A 19,941-nucleotide genomic window follows, 5' to 3' on the forward strand; every position below is an offset into this window, starting at 1 on the left:
TCCAGGCCTCAGATACAAATAGTCAATGCCTATTGGACATTTTTACTCCTATGGCTCAAAATTGCTAATAACATAGTAAATTTAATGCCTAACCCCAAATCTTTCTAAATCTAATTTTCACCAATTATTCCCTATTTTATTATAAATTATATTTCTAATTATCTAGTTCTATAAACCAGAGATTTAAGAAAATCATTCCTGAAAGCCATCTCTGACATTTCCAGAAACCCAAGGGTCATCCTACATATTCACCCTTCCTATTATCAGGAATTATATGGGAGACTTCACAGAACCATGCCAGGGAAATAAGTACAGAAAAAAAAAAAAAAAAAAAAAGAAGGAAGGACGTTAGGAAGGAAGGAAGGAAGGAAGGAAGGAAGGAAGGAAGGAAGGAAGGAGAGAAAGAGAAAAGAAAGAAAAGAAAAGAAAAAAGAGGAGAAAAAAAGATTTTCCGGAATCTAGAGAGAAGTATTAATGTGCTTATACAGAAATGAATGAGTTCCAACTCTATTTCCATTTTTTAAAAATCTGTTCAATAGCCATGTTCCAAGGAGGAAATATATGACTGGCTTACCTTGGATTACATTACATTCTCTGGCAAGAGGAAAGCAGAACAACTTGACCAACAACAGTACTAGCACATTCAGTGGAGGAGACATAATCCTCCAAAAGTAAATTAAAGTGATTTTACAAAAAAAAAAAAAAAAAAAGACTGCAATTTATGATAGATGGCTAAAACTTGAAAAGCCCTATATTCTGCTTCAGGACTGTTAGTCTGCTGCTGCCACTAACTGCAATACTTTATCTTCCTTTTGGTAAGTTAATACTTGCTTCTGATTATGCTTCTGATTTCAGCTTAAATGTATGTCCTCAAAGAAACCCTCTCATATCAGATCTAGCTGCCTTACACTCACTGAGTGTAGTATACTTTTCCTAAATAACAATGATCACAGATTATATTTAGCAATTTATTTGTATGATTATTAGATTAAGGTTAATGAGCTTATAACTTTTCCACAGGTTGGTGAAAGAATAGACAAATAGATCAATGGAATAAAATAGAGACCCTAGATATAGACTGGCACAAATATAGTCAACTGATCTCTGACAAAGGGGCAAAGGCAATACAATGGAACAAAGATCATCTTTTCAACAAATGGTACTAGAACAACAGGACATCCATTAAAAAATGAATTTCTAATGCATCGTTGACCTAGTGTAAAATGCAAAACTATGAAACTAGAACATAGTAAAAAGTCTAGATGATTTTGAGCATGATGATGACTTTTTAGATAATATACCAACACCACCATGAGAGAAATAACTTGTAAGTTTGACTTAATTAAAATTAAAAACTTCTGTTCAGTAAAAGACAATGTCAAGAGAATAAGACTAGTCATATCTGGAAGAAGAAAGTTACAAAAGGCATGTCTGTTTCCCAAACTATACAAAAAAAAATCTTAAAACTCATCCATAAGATTAAACAACCCCAATAATAAAAACACAGACCAAAGACCTTAACAGACATTTCACCAAAGAAAATACAGGGATGACAAATACACCTATATAGCTATGCTCCACACCATATGTCATTAGAGAAATACAAAATAAAACAACAATGAGATAATGACTGCTCACCTAATCGAAACGCCAAAATTCAGAGCACTAGAAGATCAAATTCTAGCAAGGACATGGATCAAGAGGAACTCATTCATTGCTGGTGAGAATGTAAAATGGTACAGCAACATTGAAAGAGTTTGGAGATTTCTTATACAATAAAGATACTCTTATCATATAATCCAGCAAGCAATCTCCTTGGTATTTACTCAAAGGAGTTGAAAACACATTCACAGGCACCTGGGTGACTCAATGATTAAGCGTCTGACTTTGGCTCAGGGCATGATCCTGGGGTCCTAGGATCGAGTCCCACATTGGGCTCCCTGCATGGAGCCTGTTTCTCCCTCTGCCTGTGTCTTTGCCTCTCTCTTTGTGTCTCTCATGAATCAAGAGTAAAATCTTACAAAAAACAAAACAAAACAAAAAAAGCATTCATACAAAGACCTGCACACAAACGTATTTAGCATCTTTACTCACAACTTCCAAAAATTATAAGCAACCAAGATGTCCTTCAGCAAGTGAATGGATAAATAAACTGTAATATATCCAGACAATTAAATATTTTACAGTGCTGAAAAGAAATGAGCTGTCAACTGATGAAAAGATGGAAAAACTTAAAGGCATCTTACTAAGCAAAGGAAACCTCTGAAAAGGCTACATACTATATGATCCCAACTCTATGTCATTCTAGAAAAGATACAACTATGGAACAGTGAAAAAGATCAGTGGTTTTCAGGGGGTTTGAGGGGACAGAAGGATGAACAGGCAAAGCATGGAGTATTTTTAGGGCAGTGAAAATATTTAGTATGATGCTATAATGACAGACATAGGTCATTTTAAATTTGGCCAAACAAACTGTACAATATCAAGAGTGAACTCTAATGTAATTTATGGATAATGTAGTAATGATGTGATGACTGACAGATATAGTTTCATTAGTTGTAATAAATGCACCACTCGGATGGAGGATGTTGTTGACAAAGGAGGTTCTGGCCATGTAGGGAATGGGATTATATGAGAAACCTCTGTATCTTCCTCTCATCTTGAACTAAATCTAAAACTTCTCTAAAACACAAAGTCTATTTTTTTTAAAAGTAGGCATGGTAGGGGATCATTACAGGGATAAACATTGGAATAGAAACCCAACAGAACACCCAGGCCAGCAGGAGGACAGCAGGGTTCTGGGTGAATACCATGGAGCCTTGGCAAGTGCATTCTAAGGAAGAAGCAGCCAATCCACATGACTCAGGCCAAACTTAAAGACTAATTTTAAAACAACAACAACAACAACAACAACAACAACAACAACACTGGATTTAGCAGAAAACTTATTGATAATCTTGGGAGTAAGTTTCAGACAATTAATGGGAAAGGGATGATCTGAGAAACATAAATTGTTCATAACTTAGTTTGGAAAAGTTCATAACGTAAAAGGCAGTAGTTAGATAGGAATGGGAATCCCAAGTCTTTTGTGTGTATTTTGTAGATCCTTTATGGTTGCATTGCTGCTGCAGTGGTTGAGAAGAAACAAGCCTGAATGCATTTAAGTATACATGTAAAAAAGTTAAAATTGAAGGAAGATTTGAACATGGGGGTGAGAAAAGAGTAAATTGGCTGAAGGAGGGCAGGGAGGGAAAAATCCAGGTCATTGCCTTCAGATAAGAAAGGACTTCTCCAATTTTAAGGAAAGGCATTAGGAAGCAGCTGTGCATGCAAATAAGACTAGAGGTTTAGAATCAAAACTTTGAGGGAGGTTTGACTTACTTGGCCTAGGAGCACAAGATAACTTGGCTGTTAGTATAAACCAGGGAAAAAGAGGCTGAGGGCCTCAGAGGGTCCCACCAGCAATGGAAAGAAATAAAGATGGGAGAAAAAGCCCAGAAATTTAAAATGAAAGGCAGCATTGGCTTCCAACTTCACGGTTCTAGAGGTCTGATCATATTTTTCCCTCTTTAAGAAAAGAACAGAAAAGTACAAACTCCAAAAGAAGTACAAGGCCTTGGGAGGCCTCTGTGCATGCAAGGGATCCCGAAGCTTAAATTTCTTTAGCTTCGTGGGTAAACCTGCCTCTTGCCACAAGACCTACTGATGAACCATGGAGAAGGAGTGGTAGAGTTTGCATTTTTAAAATACGCTGCCGTAGCTGCACTGTGGAGAATGGATTGGAATGAAGATGGAGAAGTGGGGAAGTAAAGGCAAAAAAAGCAAAACAAATGAGATTAAAATGCTCAAAAGAAAATGGCATGTCTTTTGCCCATTTCATGATTGGATTGTTTGTTTCTTTGGTGTTGAGTTTAATAAGTTCTTTATAGATCTTGGAAACTAGCCCTTTATCCAATACGTCATTTGCAAATATCTTCTCCCAATCTGTAGATTGTCTTTTAGTTTTGTTGACTGTTTGTTTTGCTGTGCAAAAGCTTCTTATCTTGATGAAGTCCCAATAGTTCATTTTTGCATTTATTTCTCTTGCCTTCATGGATGTATCTTGCAAGAAGTTACTGTGACCAAGTTCAAAAGGGGTGTTGCCTGTGTTCTCCTCTAGGATTTTGATGGAATCTTGTGTCACATTTAGATCTTTCATCCATTTTGAGTTTATCTTTGTGTATGGTGCAAGAGAGTGGTCTAGTTTCATTCTTCTGCATGTGGATGTCCAATTTAAATGAGTGGGAAATATCAGAAAGGGAGACAGAACATGAGAGACTCCTAACTCTGGGAAACAAACTAGAGGTGGTAGAATGGGAGGTGGGCAGGGGGTGGGTGACGGGCACTGAGGGGGGCACTTGATGGGATGAGCACTGGGTATTATTCTATATGTTGGCAAATTGAACACCAATACAAAATAAATTCATAAAAAAATAATTTAAAAATTTAAAAATAAAATTAAGATATATTGGAAGTCTAAAAAAAAAGGAAAGAAAATAGCAGCATTACACTTGTCATCTTTATTTTATTTCTTAGAAGAAAATGTAACCAGTAATTAGTGGCAATGATTTAGGAAAATGACAAATCAGGAGTAAGAAGACCAGTTTCTAAGTTATTGCAATAAGTCATACATTAGAATCAAATTAATAGATAAGATACTAAGCACAATAGACATTGTACATTAACTAATTTCTGATATAACCATTTTCACAGGTGCTCTTTCCATACCTTAAAAAACAAACAAAAGCACATGTATAATCTCATGAGAAAGAACATTATACTTATTTTTATATAGTAAAGATGTGTTTTGCCAGTGGAAAACATTTACGTAAAGTACATACTAAAAGTACAATTATTCAAGCTGCATAGTATGTAAAATATATCCTGTATGATTATGTGTATTTTTACAACACATTTAAATAAAGATGTATTTTGCTACTGAAGAATGTGTTTATATAAGGTTCATGATTAAAATATAATTATTCACATAACAGACTATTTAGAATATGTGCTGAATAGACAGGCAAATAGTTATATTTTGTACTTGCACATTTAAAGGAGCTTTCTTTGTTTTTTTTTTTTAATTTTTTTTAAAATTTTTATTTATTTATGATAGTCACAGAGAGAGAGAGAGAGAGGCAGAGACACAGGCAGAGGGAGAAGCAGGCTCCATGCACCGGGAGCCCGATGTGGGACTCGATCCCGGGTCTCCAGGATCGCGCCCTGGGCCAAAGGCAGGCGCCAAACCGCTGCGCCACCCAGGGATCCCAGGAGCTTTCTTTGAAAGAGAATTATTGTTTGCATTTGAAATAAACAAGATATGAGTATTATGACAAATGTACACCAGTTAAGGGGCCTTGAAACACATTTTCTTATAAGAACACACACAGACACACACACATGCACATGCACACTACATACATAAAATAAAGAAAAGGCAATAGGTAATGGTAAGTACATTACAATGGAACTAGAAATACCTGGACCATAATTCCAGTCTGCCTCTAATTTACTGTTTCTGTAGACAAATCCTCTAGCTTCTCTGAGCTTTAATTATCTTAAAAGTGAAGATAATATGTACCTCACAGAGAAATCTGTAAAATAGGGTAGAATTTCTCAAAATGAATAATCTTGGAACCGAGATAATAGTCCACTGCAAAATAAAATGAGGGCCACCTGGTGGCTCAGTCATTTGAGCCTCTGACTCTTGGTTTCAGCTCAAGTCACAATCTCAGGGTGGTGAGACTGAGCCCCAAGTAGGGCTTTGTGCTCAGTGGGGACTCTGCTTGAGATTCTCTCCCTCTCCCTCTCCTCTGCTCTTCCCCTGACTCATGCACACACACTCTGTCTCTAAAATAAATAAATAAAATATTTTAAAAGAAATAATAAAATAACATGTGGAATTTGAGATGAAATAGTGAAATTCTGTGTTAGCATAAACTAACAATTTAATTAGAAACACACTGAATTATACACATATATATGTATGTATATGTATATGTATATGTATGTATGTATATATATACACATACATATGTACATATATACATATTATATATATATATATAATATGACACATTGGAAGGCAATACCCCTTTTAGACTCTGCAGACAAAATATTAGTGCCAATGCCAAGCTTAATCCTTGATTTTCTTTCCTTTTTTTTTTTTTGAGACTTTATTTATTAATTTTGAGAGAGAGAAGGGAAGCCAGAGGGAGAAAAAGAACCTCAAGTAGACTCCACACCAAATGTAGAGCCCACACAGGGCTCAATCCTACAACTATGAGATCATGAGTTGAGCCAAAATCAAAAGCCAGACGCTTAATTGACTGAGCCACATAGGTGCCCAGGAATCCCTGATTTTCTGATTTTAATTAATTTATTCCAAAACTACTGACATATTGCTATTTATTAATTAATAGATCCCATGTGCTTGCACTGTAGTGGATATTGCTGGAAGAATGCTTGATGTAGAAATGTATAAATCTTGGAAATTAGAGGATATTAACATAGATGGGAGATAGGAATTAAAAACACATTTATTATTGAAATTTTCCATATATTGGAAATGCAGTTCAGTAAGTTCAATGCAACTCTGCTGAAAAGTAGCCTACCATCATAGCAGACTTGGAACAAAGACAGGATTTTCCTAATCCAAATCCAGTTGATGCATATTTAAATTTTTCTAATTATTTTGAATTCTTGGTAACCACCACCACCAAACACATAAACTGGGATATGTGAGTTATAGAAGGAACTTCTACAAAACTCCTAGAAAACATTATTTTTCTAATCTGCAGTTGCTATTAGAACGTACATTGTATTTGCACATAATTTTCTCTCTCACACCCTCCAAAGGTGATGATGATGCTGACATAATAACAATAATAATAACATCCATGGACTACCACATTCTAGGCTAAGTGGTAACTATTTACTGTGAATTGCTGTATTTAGTTTTTACAGAGGCCATGTCAAGTTAAGGCACCTAAGAAAAGTGAAGCTAAAATGGGTTAAAGAACTTGTCCAATTTCACAAGGATGATAAATGTTGGAAACAGAATTTAAATCAGGGATTTTTAATTCCAGAACTTTTGTTTTTTAACTATTTTACTCTGTTCCTGCTTCTGGACAAATAAATACATTGTATGGCAGGCTTGAGATTATTTAATGCTACTTCTAAATTCAGCAGTGATTCTCATATTAGACTTACCTTCAGTATCAGTTGTGCAAAGATTTGTGACAACTTTGCACATCTAAATGCTAGTTCATACTTAGTTCAAACTTAGATTTCAAATAACTTCATTTCAATTCTTGAAAAAAAATGTATTCATGTTTATTAAAAAAATATTGTTTGGGGCTCAGAAGAGGTATTATATTTCAACATGTAACAATTTTCTTCTCCAAGCACGTTTTCCAAATATAATATGAATATCTTTTAATCAATTAATAAACTTAAGATGTTATTTAATAAATATTAATAAATATCTCTTATAAATCTTATGGTATTCTAAAAACATGCATACTCCAATTGGATAAAAATCTCCCTTTATATAAAATACCATCACCTCTTCATGAATCTAACCATAGTTCTTTCCTAAACATATCCTACCAGATAGTGTGCATGTTCTTTTCCTTCAGCTTTCAGTGTCTTATTCAAGATGACTGAGTTAGATTCAATTTTCCCATCTCTTAACTCTGCCCCTGGAGAATCTGTCTACTTCCAATGGATTTCCCCTTGTGTCACTCTATTACAGAGAGTTCAATGAATCACAAAAAATACTACCAGTTTTCATTTGTTGCATGCCTACTCATTCCAGAGCTCAGTTAAAACTTGAAAAATCACTCTCATGATGCACAGTGCATTTAATTACTGTCTTGCTGGTATAGATTTTTTTTTATACTAGAGTTAATCATAGCTTTATTGTTTATAAAAAGTTCATTATGGAAGGATGTTTAATGGTTATCTGCTAGCATTTTTAAATGGCATATTGGTAATCAGCCCTCAAAGGACTGTGTCTACCTAAGGTTAGCTGAAAAACACAGCAGCCTAATTAGCATCCCAAATCACCACCCAGCCATCTGTTATCCCCAGGCAAAGGAGAAGAAAATGTAAATGTCTAGGAAATAAGGGCTCTGTGTGAAAAGTCCAGATCTTTAATTTTTATTTTTTTTCCATTTTCCTCATAGTATTTGTATAGTCTTTGTATAGCAGTATAGTATGCTGCTGATGAAAAGTTTTCTTTTCTGATATCCTTCTATTTTTGACAAATGCATATAAGGAAAGGTGTCAGAGATAGCAGAGCCAGGGAATCATAACACACATATCACTTCAGTCTATTTTTAAAGATCAAAAATAGGATGCAAAGTAGGTGGACAAACGGAATTTCACTCCCTAGAGCTACCATCTGACACCTTGCGCTGACATAAACTCATTATAGAAATGACACATTTTTCAAATAGGTGACATAGTTTGTTACAAGATTTGAAAATTACACAGCTCTTATCTTACCAGGAACCACTATATATATTTTTCACACACAGTTCAGTTTACATCAAAACAATCTGTTTTGATACAAAACAAGTGAATGGTGTTGCAATGTTCTGGCCTTTTGGGGAAAAAAAAATTCTTTTTTAAAATCCAGTATTACTCTTCTTTATCCTGTAGGGTTTCCCTAACATCAAAGACAAACCTCAAACTTCACTGTGGCCATGCTAATGAAACACTGGAAATATAAGTACGGAAGCAGTACACAAAATAGTTACATTGACAAAAAGATAATACAACTTAAACCCCTCTCAATCTTTCTATTTTCCTATCCTACCAAGGCAGCTACTATGAACCCCAAAACTATTTATAAACATTCTATGCTGTACCTCAAGACAGTACTATGATTTTAACTAGAAAAGAAGGTCATTTCAATTCTAATTCTTTTTAGGTACACCAGAAATATAAATCAATCAGTTAATGGTTAAAATATTTTAGGTAATATAAAAATTCTGTTGTCCAAGAAATTATATTCAAATACTGCTAGAAATCCTTTGTTATTATATAGTCTTTGTTATGTAACTTGGAAGTGATCTTGTTCTTATGGATTGTATCACAGTGATGTATAATAGATTAAAATAAGACTGTGAAAGAATAAAATATCTTTATTACAAATATGAGTATTGAACATATAAAATATTTTATTTTTTTAGATTAGCACTTAATCTCATTTTTATTATTCTGCATTAGACTTAGCATAATAATAAACATTAAAATGTACTTTCTCTTGCTAGCTCAACTTATTCATTCAACAATAGATTATTGGGTACCTATTATCTGTTAAGCAACATCTTATAGACTAGGAGTATATAATTAGCCAAACTCCTTAGTCCTGTAGTGTATTAGCTAGTGTATGTGAGATATTCAACAAATAATGACATAATGGAAGGAAAAACACAAAACAAAGCAAATAAATCTATATGGATAAGTAATGGGATCTGACCTTGCCTGGGGAGAGGTTGAGATTAGACACATGAGAAAGCAACCCTTGACATGAAATCTGAAGGATAAGAAGAAATTAATTGAGCAAAGAAAAAGGAGGGGAGAGGTGCCTGAACCTCACACACAAATACTGTGTTATGAGAAAGTATAACATGTTCAATAAGAAATTTTAAAAAGACCAGGGAAAGGACACGTAAGTTATACAACATGAAGCTTAACAGGTCGTCAAAGGGAAGTTCGTGTAGGGCATTGGTCTCAGTCCTAGAAACACACTGGTAAGTCACCAAGTAGTTTTACACCACACAGTAATATAGTCAGGTGTGTGTTTTGAAAAGAACTCTGTGGCTACGGAGGGGATATACACGGTAATGAACATGGCTTAGAGGCTAGTCTGTAAAGAGTGAGTTGGGAACAGTGGATAATGAGCCGAGTGGATGGACTTAGGAAATTATTTGACAGAACTTAATAAATTGCCACCTGCTTGGCAACTTTTTTCAATTATATAACCCTGTAGAGAGTTTATTTATTTATATGCAAAATCACAAATATTAACAATTCATTAAAATATGATGGCTTGATAGGATCGATCAATGAAATATGATAGGTGATCTTATGGGTTTATCTCCTCTCCTTCAAAACCCATTGTGTTAGCTATCAGTGTCCCTACCCATCGTAGGAAAATTCATCATGGACACATGATTTATATCAACTATGACAAGACTAGAGATGGAGGTCATGGATATCTTTGACTACCTAACAAAGAAGAAAGGGGAAACAGGTACCATACAACCATGCAAGTCCAAAACCTAGCAAGTTAAATTCCATTTGATCTTTCTTTCTTTCATTTTAAGAAAATCTTTTTTTCCATGGAGGCAGTCTGTTTGCTCAGCCATCTGGGAACTGAGTACATTGCAGAGTCAGAAAGAACATTTTCCCTCAATTGGATATATACTCCTTGTATAAGCAAGCAAGTCTCCACTCATGTACTTAATCAGATTAGAATCTTTCAAAAGTCATTTAATGCGCTCAGTATCCACTAAGGTCCTTTTGATTAAAACTCATTTGATGTTGTGGCTCCAGAACGATCTTTTTTGGATCCCTACTCTGCCCTTCAGAACCACAGGGGCAAGCTGCAGCATTTCTCTGTGTTCTTCCCCCTGGCTCTGCCACTCTGGCTCTCTTCAAGGGCCCTGTCCTCTGAAAGGGAGACTGAGCAACCCTGCTCCTGGGGCCTGTGGTGGGAGTGACGATCTCTGAATCACCTTCAGGGTCACTCATCCCTTTTCTCCTTAGCGACCTTCTTTCTTTTTTTTTTTTAAAGTTTTTTTTTTTTTAATTTTTATTTATTTATGATAGTCACAGAGAGAGAGAGAGAGAGGCAGAGACACAGGCAGAGGGAGAAGCAGGCTCCATGCACCGGGAGCCTGATGTGGGATTCGATCCCGGGTCTCCAGGATCGCGCCCTGGGCCAAAGGCAGGCGCCAAACCGCTGTACCACCCAGGGATCCCGCGACCTTCTTTCATTCTGCCTCATTTTCTCTATTTCTTTTGTTCTCAGTAAGCAGTGTTTCTGTTGGTATAATTGCAACCCCATTCCTGGCTTCTATTGACACAACTGATTACATTTCCAGTTCACACTTATATGAATTTCCCCATCAAATAGTTGTTTAAGAGACCTTTTGGGTCCTCTTCAGGATATGCCTTCTCATTTCTTGTAACACGGACAGGCTAAGAAATGTCCAAATCTTCAAGTTCTGGTTCCTGTTGTCTAACAATTTCTTCAGTTTATCTCTCTCTCCTTGTATTTTGCTATATGTGGTAAGAATTTGCTTCTTCAACCCGTTGCTTAGAAATATCTTCAGCTAAATATCCAATTTCATTTCTTTCAGGTGTTGCCCTCCACACAAGACTAGAATACAATCCAGCCCAGTTTGTTGCCACTTTATATGAAGGATCCCCTTTCCTCCACTTTGCAGTAACCTACTCTCATTTCTGTCTGAGACATCAACAGAATGGCCATTAATACCCATATTAGTGGCAATATTCTCTTCACGATGATGTATGTATTCTCTACAGTGACAGAGGCTTCCTCTGTAGCTCTCTCTTCTCTTCCAGAGTCCTCTACAGAATTGCCTTTCTTGTTTGTATATCTATTAGCACTCCCTTCAAGTCCATCTAGGATTTTTCTAGCACCTACCTCTAAACTCTTCTGTTCTCTACCTAGCACAAAGTCACATCCACTTTTTTTAGGTATCTGTTATAGCAGCATTCCACTTCATAGTACCAAAATCTGTATTAGTCTGCTTGGGCTGCCATAACAACATAAATTAGGTGACTTAAACAAGAGAAATATGTTTTTTCATAGCTCTAGAAGATGTAAGGCCAATATCAAAGACACAGCCTGATTTGGGTTCTTGGGAGAGCTATCCTCCAGGCTTGTAGATGGCTACATTCTTCCCATGGCCTTTCCTCGGTCATACATATGGAAACAGAGAGAGTGGGCATAGCTGTCTGGTATTTCCTCTTTTAAAGACACTGATCCTACCAGATTAGGCCCCCACATTTATGGTTTTACTTATTTAGACTCTCTACTCCAAATACAGCCACACTGGGGTTTAGGACTTCAACACTATATTTTGGGAAGAATCTAAACATTGCATCCATAACACCTGGGTTGCTTCTATCTTTTGACTATCGTAAATAATGTTGTGATCGTGGGAGACAAATATCTGGTTCAGTCACTGCTTTCATTTCTTTTGGGTATGTGTAAAATTGTTGGATCACATGGCAACATCCATTAATTTGTTTCAACAAACATTTAAGTACTTACTACTCTACAGGCATTGTGCTGTGTATTGAGAAAAAGTGACTGCCTTTAAAATTGATCTCAGACTCCTCTAAGCTTGTAAGGTACTCTCTTAAGAGAAGAGTACCATAATTTCAATTTTCCAGTAGAAACTGTCCAAGTTTAAAGTAACAACATATTTTGCTCTCAATAGTGTATCTTTGGATGATAGGCTTCTGATAGGCTTCAGGGTCACATTGTCTTAAAGCCAATTCCTAAAACCCAGGTCCTCAAAATGCTTCCCTCTAATACATATCATCATAACTCTTTTTACTCAAATAAATTTTCCATCGCCACAGTGGTATTCCATTGTTTTAAATGACTATTCTATTTTTATCCTCTTTAGTATTTAAGGGATTTTTCCCCCACTAATTAAATACCATTAATCCTAAAAATTAGAGTGAATAGAAAACTGCAGCTTGAGCATACCCTCTTATCTGCCACTTCCTTTATCTTTTGTTTTACTTTAGCATGATAAGACTTGAGAAAATCAGAAACATAATTTTGGAAGTATAACATCATCTTTTTTCACATCATGAAAAAGATGAGAACTTTACTCCTATAACAAAATACATTACAAATGAAGAAACGGATTTAAAAAAACAGACCAAAAATGAAAGAAATAAAATCAATGGTACAATTTTGGTGAGGAAATATCTCTCTAAACATAGAATCAGTTGAAGAAATATTGCTAAAGATTGAGTATATGTAGCACCAAAAAAAATAGTTAAGGAGGAATAAAATAATATTAATTCATGATTCCAGGCAATTATTGGACTCTGTTCTGTACCAAGACATCTCTTAGCAGTTAGAAAAAGAGATTAAAGAGTCACAGCCCTGTGTCATAGCATAAATTAAAGGGTAGCAGATACGAAAACAGTCATGTCTCATCAGGTGATGAGAAAGAGAGAGTTACATATATCTGTATCCATATTTATATTTATATATATATTATATTTCAGAAATACTTCTCATTGTAGCTTTAAAACAAATTGTTAGGAATCATGTTTAACACACAAATTTTACAGCTCATACCTAAACTGCTACTTTTCAAACAGAAAGGATATTTCCAGTTCTTTAAATACATTAACTCTTCTTGACCATGATTTATGGTTCTTCTTGACCACTCATTAGGTTCTTGGTTCAACCTTCTACATATAAAATCTTTTGTTTAAATTACTAAATATCTCCTTATTATAAGATTCATCTTGTGACTTGAGTAAATTTAATAAAATTTTTTCTTTATTTTCACTATTTATCTTTTTAAAGGAAGACATCTCAATATTTGATGTGTATTTTATCTTTTTAAATAAGTATTCTTAATATTCTATGAAGTAAGAAAGGGTTGATGCACATTTTTAAGACTCCTTTTATTATTAAACTACATTCTTGGTCTTACATAATGTAGTAATAAAAGGTGACTCTGCAATTTTGTTGTTACTATTAATGCTCTTTTTGTTTTCATTTTGCCTGTTATTGGAGGCAATATAATATAATAAAGAGAACTTTGTCAGCACATAAAGAGATCACATTTGAATTTTCACTTTATAATTTTTCACTATTTATTAATAAATTTGATTATTTTTTCTTATAGTAAATTAATAAAACTATATGAGTAACTATATAGTTATGTGCTCAGAGGAATGATGCTATATAAATTCAAATAGGTGATATTATTATTATTATTATTATTATTTACCATTATGTGCCCTTTTTTAAATAAATGCAATACATATCTTTGCTTTCCATGATGTGCTTTCCATGATTTATCTTGCAAGTCCTCCAAGTAATGTCTATAGTTGGCACAATATTATAATGTGTTTGTGTATACTGCATATCATCCTTGAGGGAAATTTTTTGGCAACGCTGTTTTCCAAACAATTCCCTCTCATGTAATCTGTTTCATATTATAATGCCCTAGATATATTAACCTGTATTTGTGCAAGTTAATCTAATTTTGTTCAGTTTGTCCATAGTTTTAGATTCCCAGCACCCTTAGCAAGAACTCCCAATGAAACAACATTGGCAGCACTTCTAAATGGATAATAAAGTTCAAAAAATTAACAATCATCAAACTAAAAGACTTAAACTAGAATATTTTCAAATAGAGTATACATACATCTATTAATCCATTTAGCTTGACTCCTTTGATACTTTTATTCCCAAATAACTCAATATATTCAAAACAATATAAAATATTTATAAACATTAAGAAAACTTCTTCTCTTTGGTTAGCTATTAATCTATTTTGTCTTAGAATGTTCTTCATATAAAGACATATTTAGATGTTTTTTGTTTTCTTTTGTTTTGTTTTTAAGTAGGCTCCATGACTAGTGTGGAGCCCAACATGGGGCTTGAATTCATGACCCTGAGATGAAGACTTGACCTGAGATCAAGAGTCAGATGCTTAATTAGCCTAGCCACTCAGGTGCTGCAAGACATATTTATGTTTTAGAAATAAGAATATACAATGGGAAAAAGAAAGTCTCTTCATTAAATGCTGTTGAGAAACTGGAGAGCTACATGCAAAAGGATTAAACTAGACCAGTTTCTTACAGCATACATAAAAAACAAATGCAAAATGGATTTAAGATCTAAATGTGTGACCAGAAAACATAAAACCCCTAAAGAAAAAACAGGCAATAATTTTTTGGACATGGTCCTTAATATTTTTCTGGATATGTCTTTCTAGGCAAGGCAAACAAAAGTAAAAATAAACTACTGGGACTATACCAAAACCACCAACAAAATGAAAAGGTAACCTACCTACTGAATAGAAGAAGATATTTGTAAATGATATAGCTGATAAAATTAATATCCAAAATGTTTAAAGGACTTAGGCAACTCAACACACACACACACACACACAAATCCAACTAAAAATTCGGCAGAGGACCTGAATATAGACATTTTTCTAAAGAAGATATACAATGACCAATAGACACATGAAAAGATGCTCAAAGTCACTAATCATCAAGGACGTGCAAGTCAAAACCATAACAAGATAGCACCTCACACCTACCAGGATGGCTATTATCAAAAAGAGAAGATAACAATAGTTGGTGGTGAGGAAAAAAGGAAGCTTTGTGCATAATTTGTGGGATTGTAAATTGGTATAGCAAGGCAGTATAGGCAGTTCCTTAAAAAAATAAAAACAGAAATACTATATGATCCAATAATTCCACTATTGGGTATTTACCCAAAGAAAATGAAAACATTAAACTAAAAATTCATGCACTCTATCTTTATTGCATTATTTATAATAGCCAAGATACTGAAGCAACTTCAGTGTTCATTGATAGATGAATGGATGAAGAACTAACTTTCAGCCATAAAAAGGAGATTTTTGCCATGTTCAATGACATGAATAAACCTAGAATGTATCAAGCTAAGTTAAACAAATCAGACAGAGAAGGAGAAATACCATATGATTTTATTTGTATTTCTAATCTAAAAAACAAAGCAAATGAGCAAACACTAAAAAATTTAAAAAAACTCAGAAACACTCTTAAATACTGAGAGCAAACTAGTGGTTGTGGTGGGGAGGATGGGAGAAACAGATGAGGAGGATTAAAAGATATAAACTTCCAGTTATAAAATAAATCACAGGATGAAAAGTAGAGCATAGGAAATATAATCCATAATATTGTAATAACACTGTATGGTAACTACACTACTGTGGTGAGCATTTTGTAATATAGAATTGTTGAATGACTATGCTGTACACCTGAAACTATATTACATGGTTCTTCAGCCATACTTAAATAATAAAAAAAAAGACTTTTAAAAAGAAAAAGACATATTTATGTATTATATAAAGATTTTATAATTGCAATTTGTATATGATAGGATTTTTCTAAGACTTGAAAGTAACACATTTACACTCCAATAAAACCTTTTCAGAAAAAAAAATGGAATTTTATTAGAAGATATTCGAGACAGCTCAAAAAAATTCAAGAAAAAAGTAAACAGCAAGACTGCAATAATTAAGGCAGTGGTCATAACATTAGCAACAGATGTCATCTTCCTTAACTTTGAAGTTTTAACATTAATGTGACTCATGTCCTATCTCTACTTCTCTGTTTCTCCTGTGAATTCTCAATAAAGAAACTGTTTAGCCAGATTAGATCGCCTTATCTAATCAAGCAGGATCTATAGTGAAGTAACATTTGAAAGACAAATACTTAGCCCACAAAGTTCTACTTCTCTGAATAAGTATGTGAGGCTCTCAGAGAAGAAGTCCTGGCAACACCACCCCTTCAAGCACCAACAACTCTACACCATCATAAACATATATATTGCATGATTGAATAACGTCATGTAATTATTTTTCCCCAGCAAATTTCAGTCGAATGCTTTCTATGGGCTAATTGCTATAGAGACAGCAATGGACAAGATCTGATCATCTTTATTTATTTTTTTTATCTGATCATCTTTAAATTCTATTGGAATTAACAGACTGTAAAGGAGTACCTAGAAAACTAAATGGGATGATTACCTATTGTAAGAAGTGCTATAAAAGGAATTAGATCTAGAGAACCTAGGTTGGGGACTTGGATTTCCTTTAGATAGGTTGTCAAAAGAGGCGTCTCTGAGAAATTGACATCTATTCTGAGACATAAAAGATGAGAGGAAGGCAACCATGGGAGAGAGAAGCTTTTCAGGCAATGGCAAGTGAAAAGACTTGGAGGAGAAAAGTGCATTCTGTTTTTGCATAGAAAGGAGGCACTAGCTATAGCAAAATGAATGCAAAGATAGTGATAAAAAGAGTTTCGGGAGGAGAGCAAAAGAAAGATTGTCCAAGACTTGTACATTTAAATCAAAATTTTAGCCATAAATCTAATGAACTAGGCATAGAGGGAAGAGTCTGAAGCATGTTGAGGTGGGGATGAAGGCTAGCTTTCAAATAGTTCTTTCTTCCTAAAGTGTAGGGGATGGGTTGGTGACACAATAGGATGGAAACAAGATATATGTGTCTATTGCCATCGTTTTAAAAAGCCCCAAACACAAAGATGTGAAATTTACTTTGGAAGAGAAATTGATATTTGAGTAGAATTGGAAAATGGGGGAAAGGGAAAATCAAAATTGACTCAGATTATAGGTTAGAGGTATCCTTTGGCTGAGATAAGGAAGACTTCCTCGTAGCTAAATCATTGTGTTGTTTTTTTGTTGTATACCCAGTTTGAATAATCAATCATGACTTAGGAGTATATTTTCCTTTAGAAAGGCTTTTACCCATAGTTTAAAGGAGGGGATCATTACTAGGTTCTCTGGTTTCAAGTATTGGCTATCCTTTCTCAATATTGGTTACATTCTCAGAAACATTAACCCTTTATGTTCCCAAGACAGCAACCATAAACTCATGGAGCTTACTGCCTTCTTTTTTTTTTTTTTTAAGATTTTATTTATTTATTCATGAGAGACACACAGAGAGAGGCAGAGACACAGGCAGAGGGAGAAGCAGGCTTCCTGTAGGGAGCCAGATGTAGGACTCCATCCAGGACTCCCAGATCACCCCCTCGGCAGAAGGCAGGAGCTAAACCACTGAGCCACCCAGGTGTCCCACCTTACTGCTTTCTTAATCTGAATTAGAAGAAGTGTCAAACATCTTCTTCTTGGTAGGTTGTCAGAGTTTTGGAATTGAATTCTGTTGGTCCTATTTTTTTTTTCTGTCTATCTGAGTTTGGGTTTGTGTCCATTTCTAACTAATTCCTGTAGCTAGAAAGATTGTCTACACTGAATAGCTTTAGGGTATGAGATGCAAGTAATTCAGTCAGTAAATATTATTAAATGTATATTATATGATAATAGGCATACAACAATGAGAAAACCAAACAACAACAACAAAAACAAAACCATAACATTCTACTGAATTCCCTTCTTACTGCAAAGCTGTGAAATATGGGATACTATGAAGATAAAAAGGTTAATGAATTTTTAATTGAATGAATTAATGAATATTTCACAGGTATGTGCCACACTGTCTTCTAACAACTACTTATCTTACATGGTTATAATCCAAATTAGTGAAAAATTAGTGAAAAAATTTCAAAACCAATCTGATCTCTACTATCAAACATATTTGCTTTTTATTTCCCAATGAGAATAAAAAGTTGAATAAAGATTATGTCTTTGAGGGGGGCACTTTCTATGAATTATATGTAAATAGTTAAGCTGTAAATAATAGCCTTTGCAATATTAATCAACAATGTTTGATTCAGTGAACTTATTTTTGCATGTGTAATTTTCAGTTCATGGCTATTTTTTATAATCAAATTTTTGTCATAAATTGACAATCCATTTTTACCATTTTTTGGTAAACTGAGTTGTATGTTTACTGCCTTCTCTGTACATCAATTTACTGGTTAATTCATTTCTAAATAATTAATTTTATTCTTTTCTTTTTGGTTAATGAGCCCTTTTCTAATATTTTTTTTTCTTTTTTCAAGAAGAAAAAAGTATTGGTATTCCTCCTCCCATCCCTGAGTCACTCACACATGTTGCACTTTTCACTGGTGCTTTTCACTGGTATTTTTTTTCTTTTTTCAAGAAGAAAAAAGTATTGGTATTCCTCCTCCCATCCCTGAGTCACTCACACATGTTGCACTTTTCACTGGTGCTCTGTGGGTTCCTCTCAACACATTTCCAAATTGCTCTGGTCTCCTTGTCCAAGAGGCCAACAGTAGGCTCAAACCAGTTTCTACCCGGCAATGTGTGAGTCCTAACACTAGAGCCAAATCCTATCAGCTGGCATTTAAGTTAGTCTTATCAATTACAGCTTCCTGGGGACTTGGAAAACCCATGCTATATACATCTGCTCGTGGCATGAATGGGGGTCTACTTTACTACTGATTATGAATTACAAGGGTTTGTAAAAGATGGCATCAGTGATTTGGGCCCAACAGTTTACTGTATTATTATTAATATTTTTATTATTATTATTAGAATACCACCAAAAAAATAAATAAAAGTAAGCAAATAAGAAAGGCAAAGGAAATTTGCCTTTCTCATCTTCTTCTCCTTGTCCCCTTATCACTATCCTCTTCCTATGACATTCAACTACTCTGACTTTAGACTTTACAATACAGGTGTAGTTTTATGAAGTTGTGAAACTACAATCTTCATATGTTATTTGTGTAGTGATTGTGGTAGTGGTGGTGGTAGTTGCGGCATGTGTGAGTAAATAGGATTACTTCAGATAATATTTTGGCATACAGTTAAATATATAAATACACTATGCCAAGTAATTCCATTCCTAGGGATATACCATAGAGAAACTCTTGCACATATCAGGTTTCACAGCAAAATAAAATAAAATAAAATAAAATAAAATAAAATAAAATAAAAAAATAAAATAGTAAAAAGAACTTTCTTAGAAATAGCTCAGAACTGTGAGTAACACAAATGTTATCCAAGCTTAGAATGAGTAAATAAATCATTGCATATTTATGCCATGCGATAATATATAGCAAAGGACATAAATAAACTACAGTTGCAAGTATCAACTTGTTAACACTCAAGAACTTAATGTTAAGAGAAAGGAGCAAATATTCATACAGTGTTATACC

Source organism: Canis lupus, chromosome 15 (genome assembly GCF_011100685.1).
Source record: "Canis lupus familiaris isolate Mischka breed German Shepherd chromosome 15, alternate assembly UU_Cfam_GSD_1.0, whole genome shotgun sequence".
Classification (NCBI taxonomy): Eukaryota; Metazoa; Chordata; class Mammalia; order Carnivora; family Canidae; genus Canis; species Canis lupus.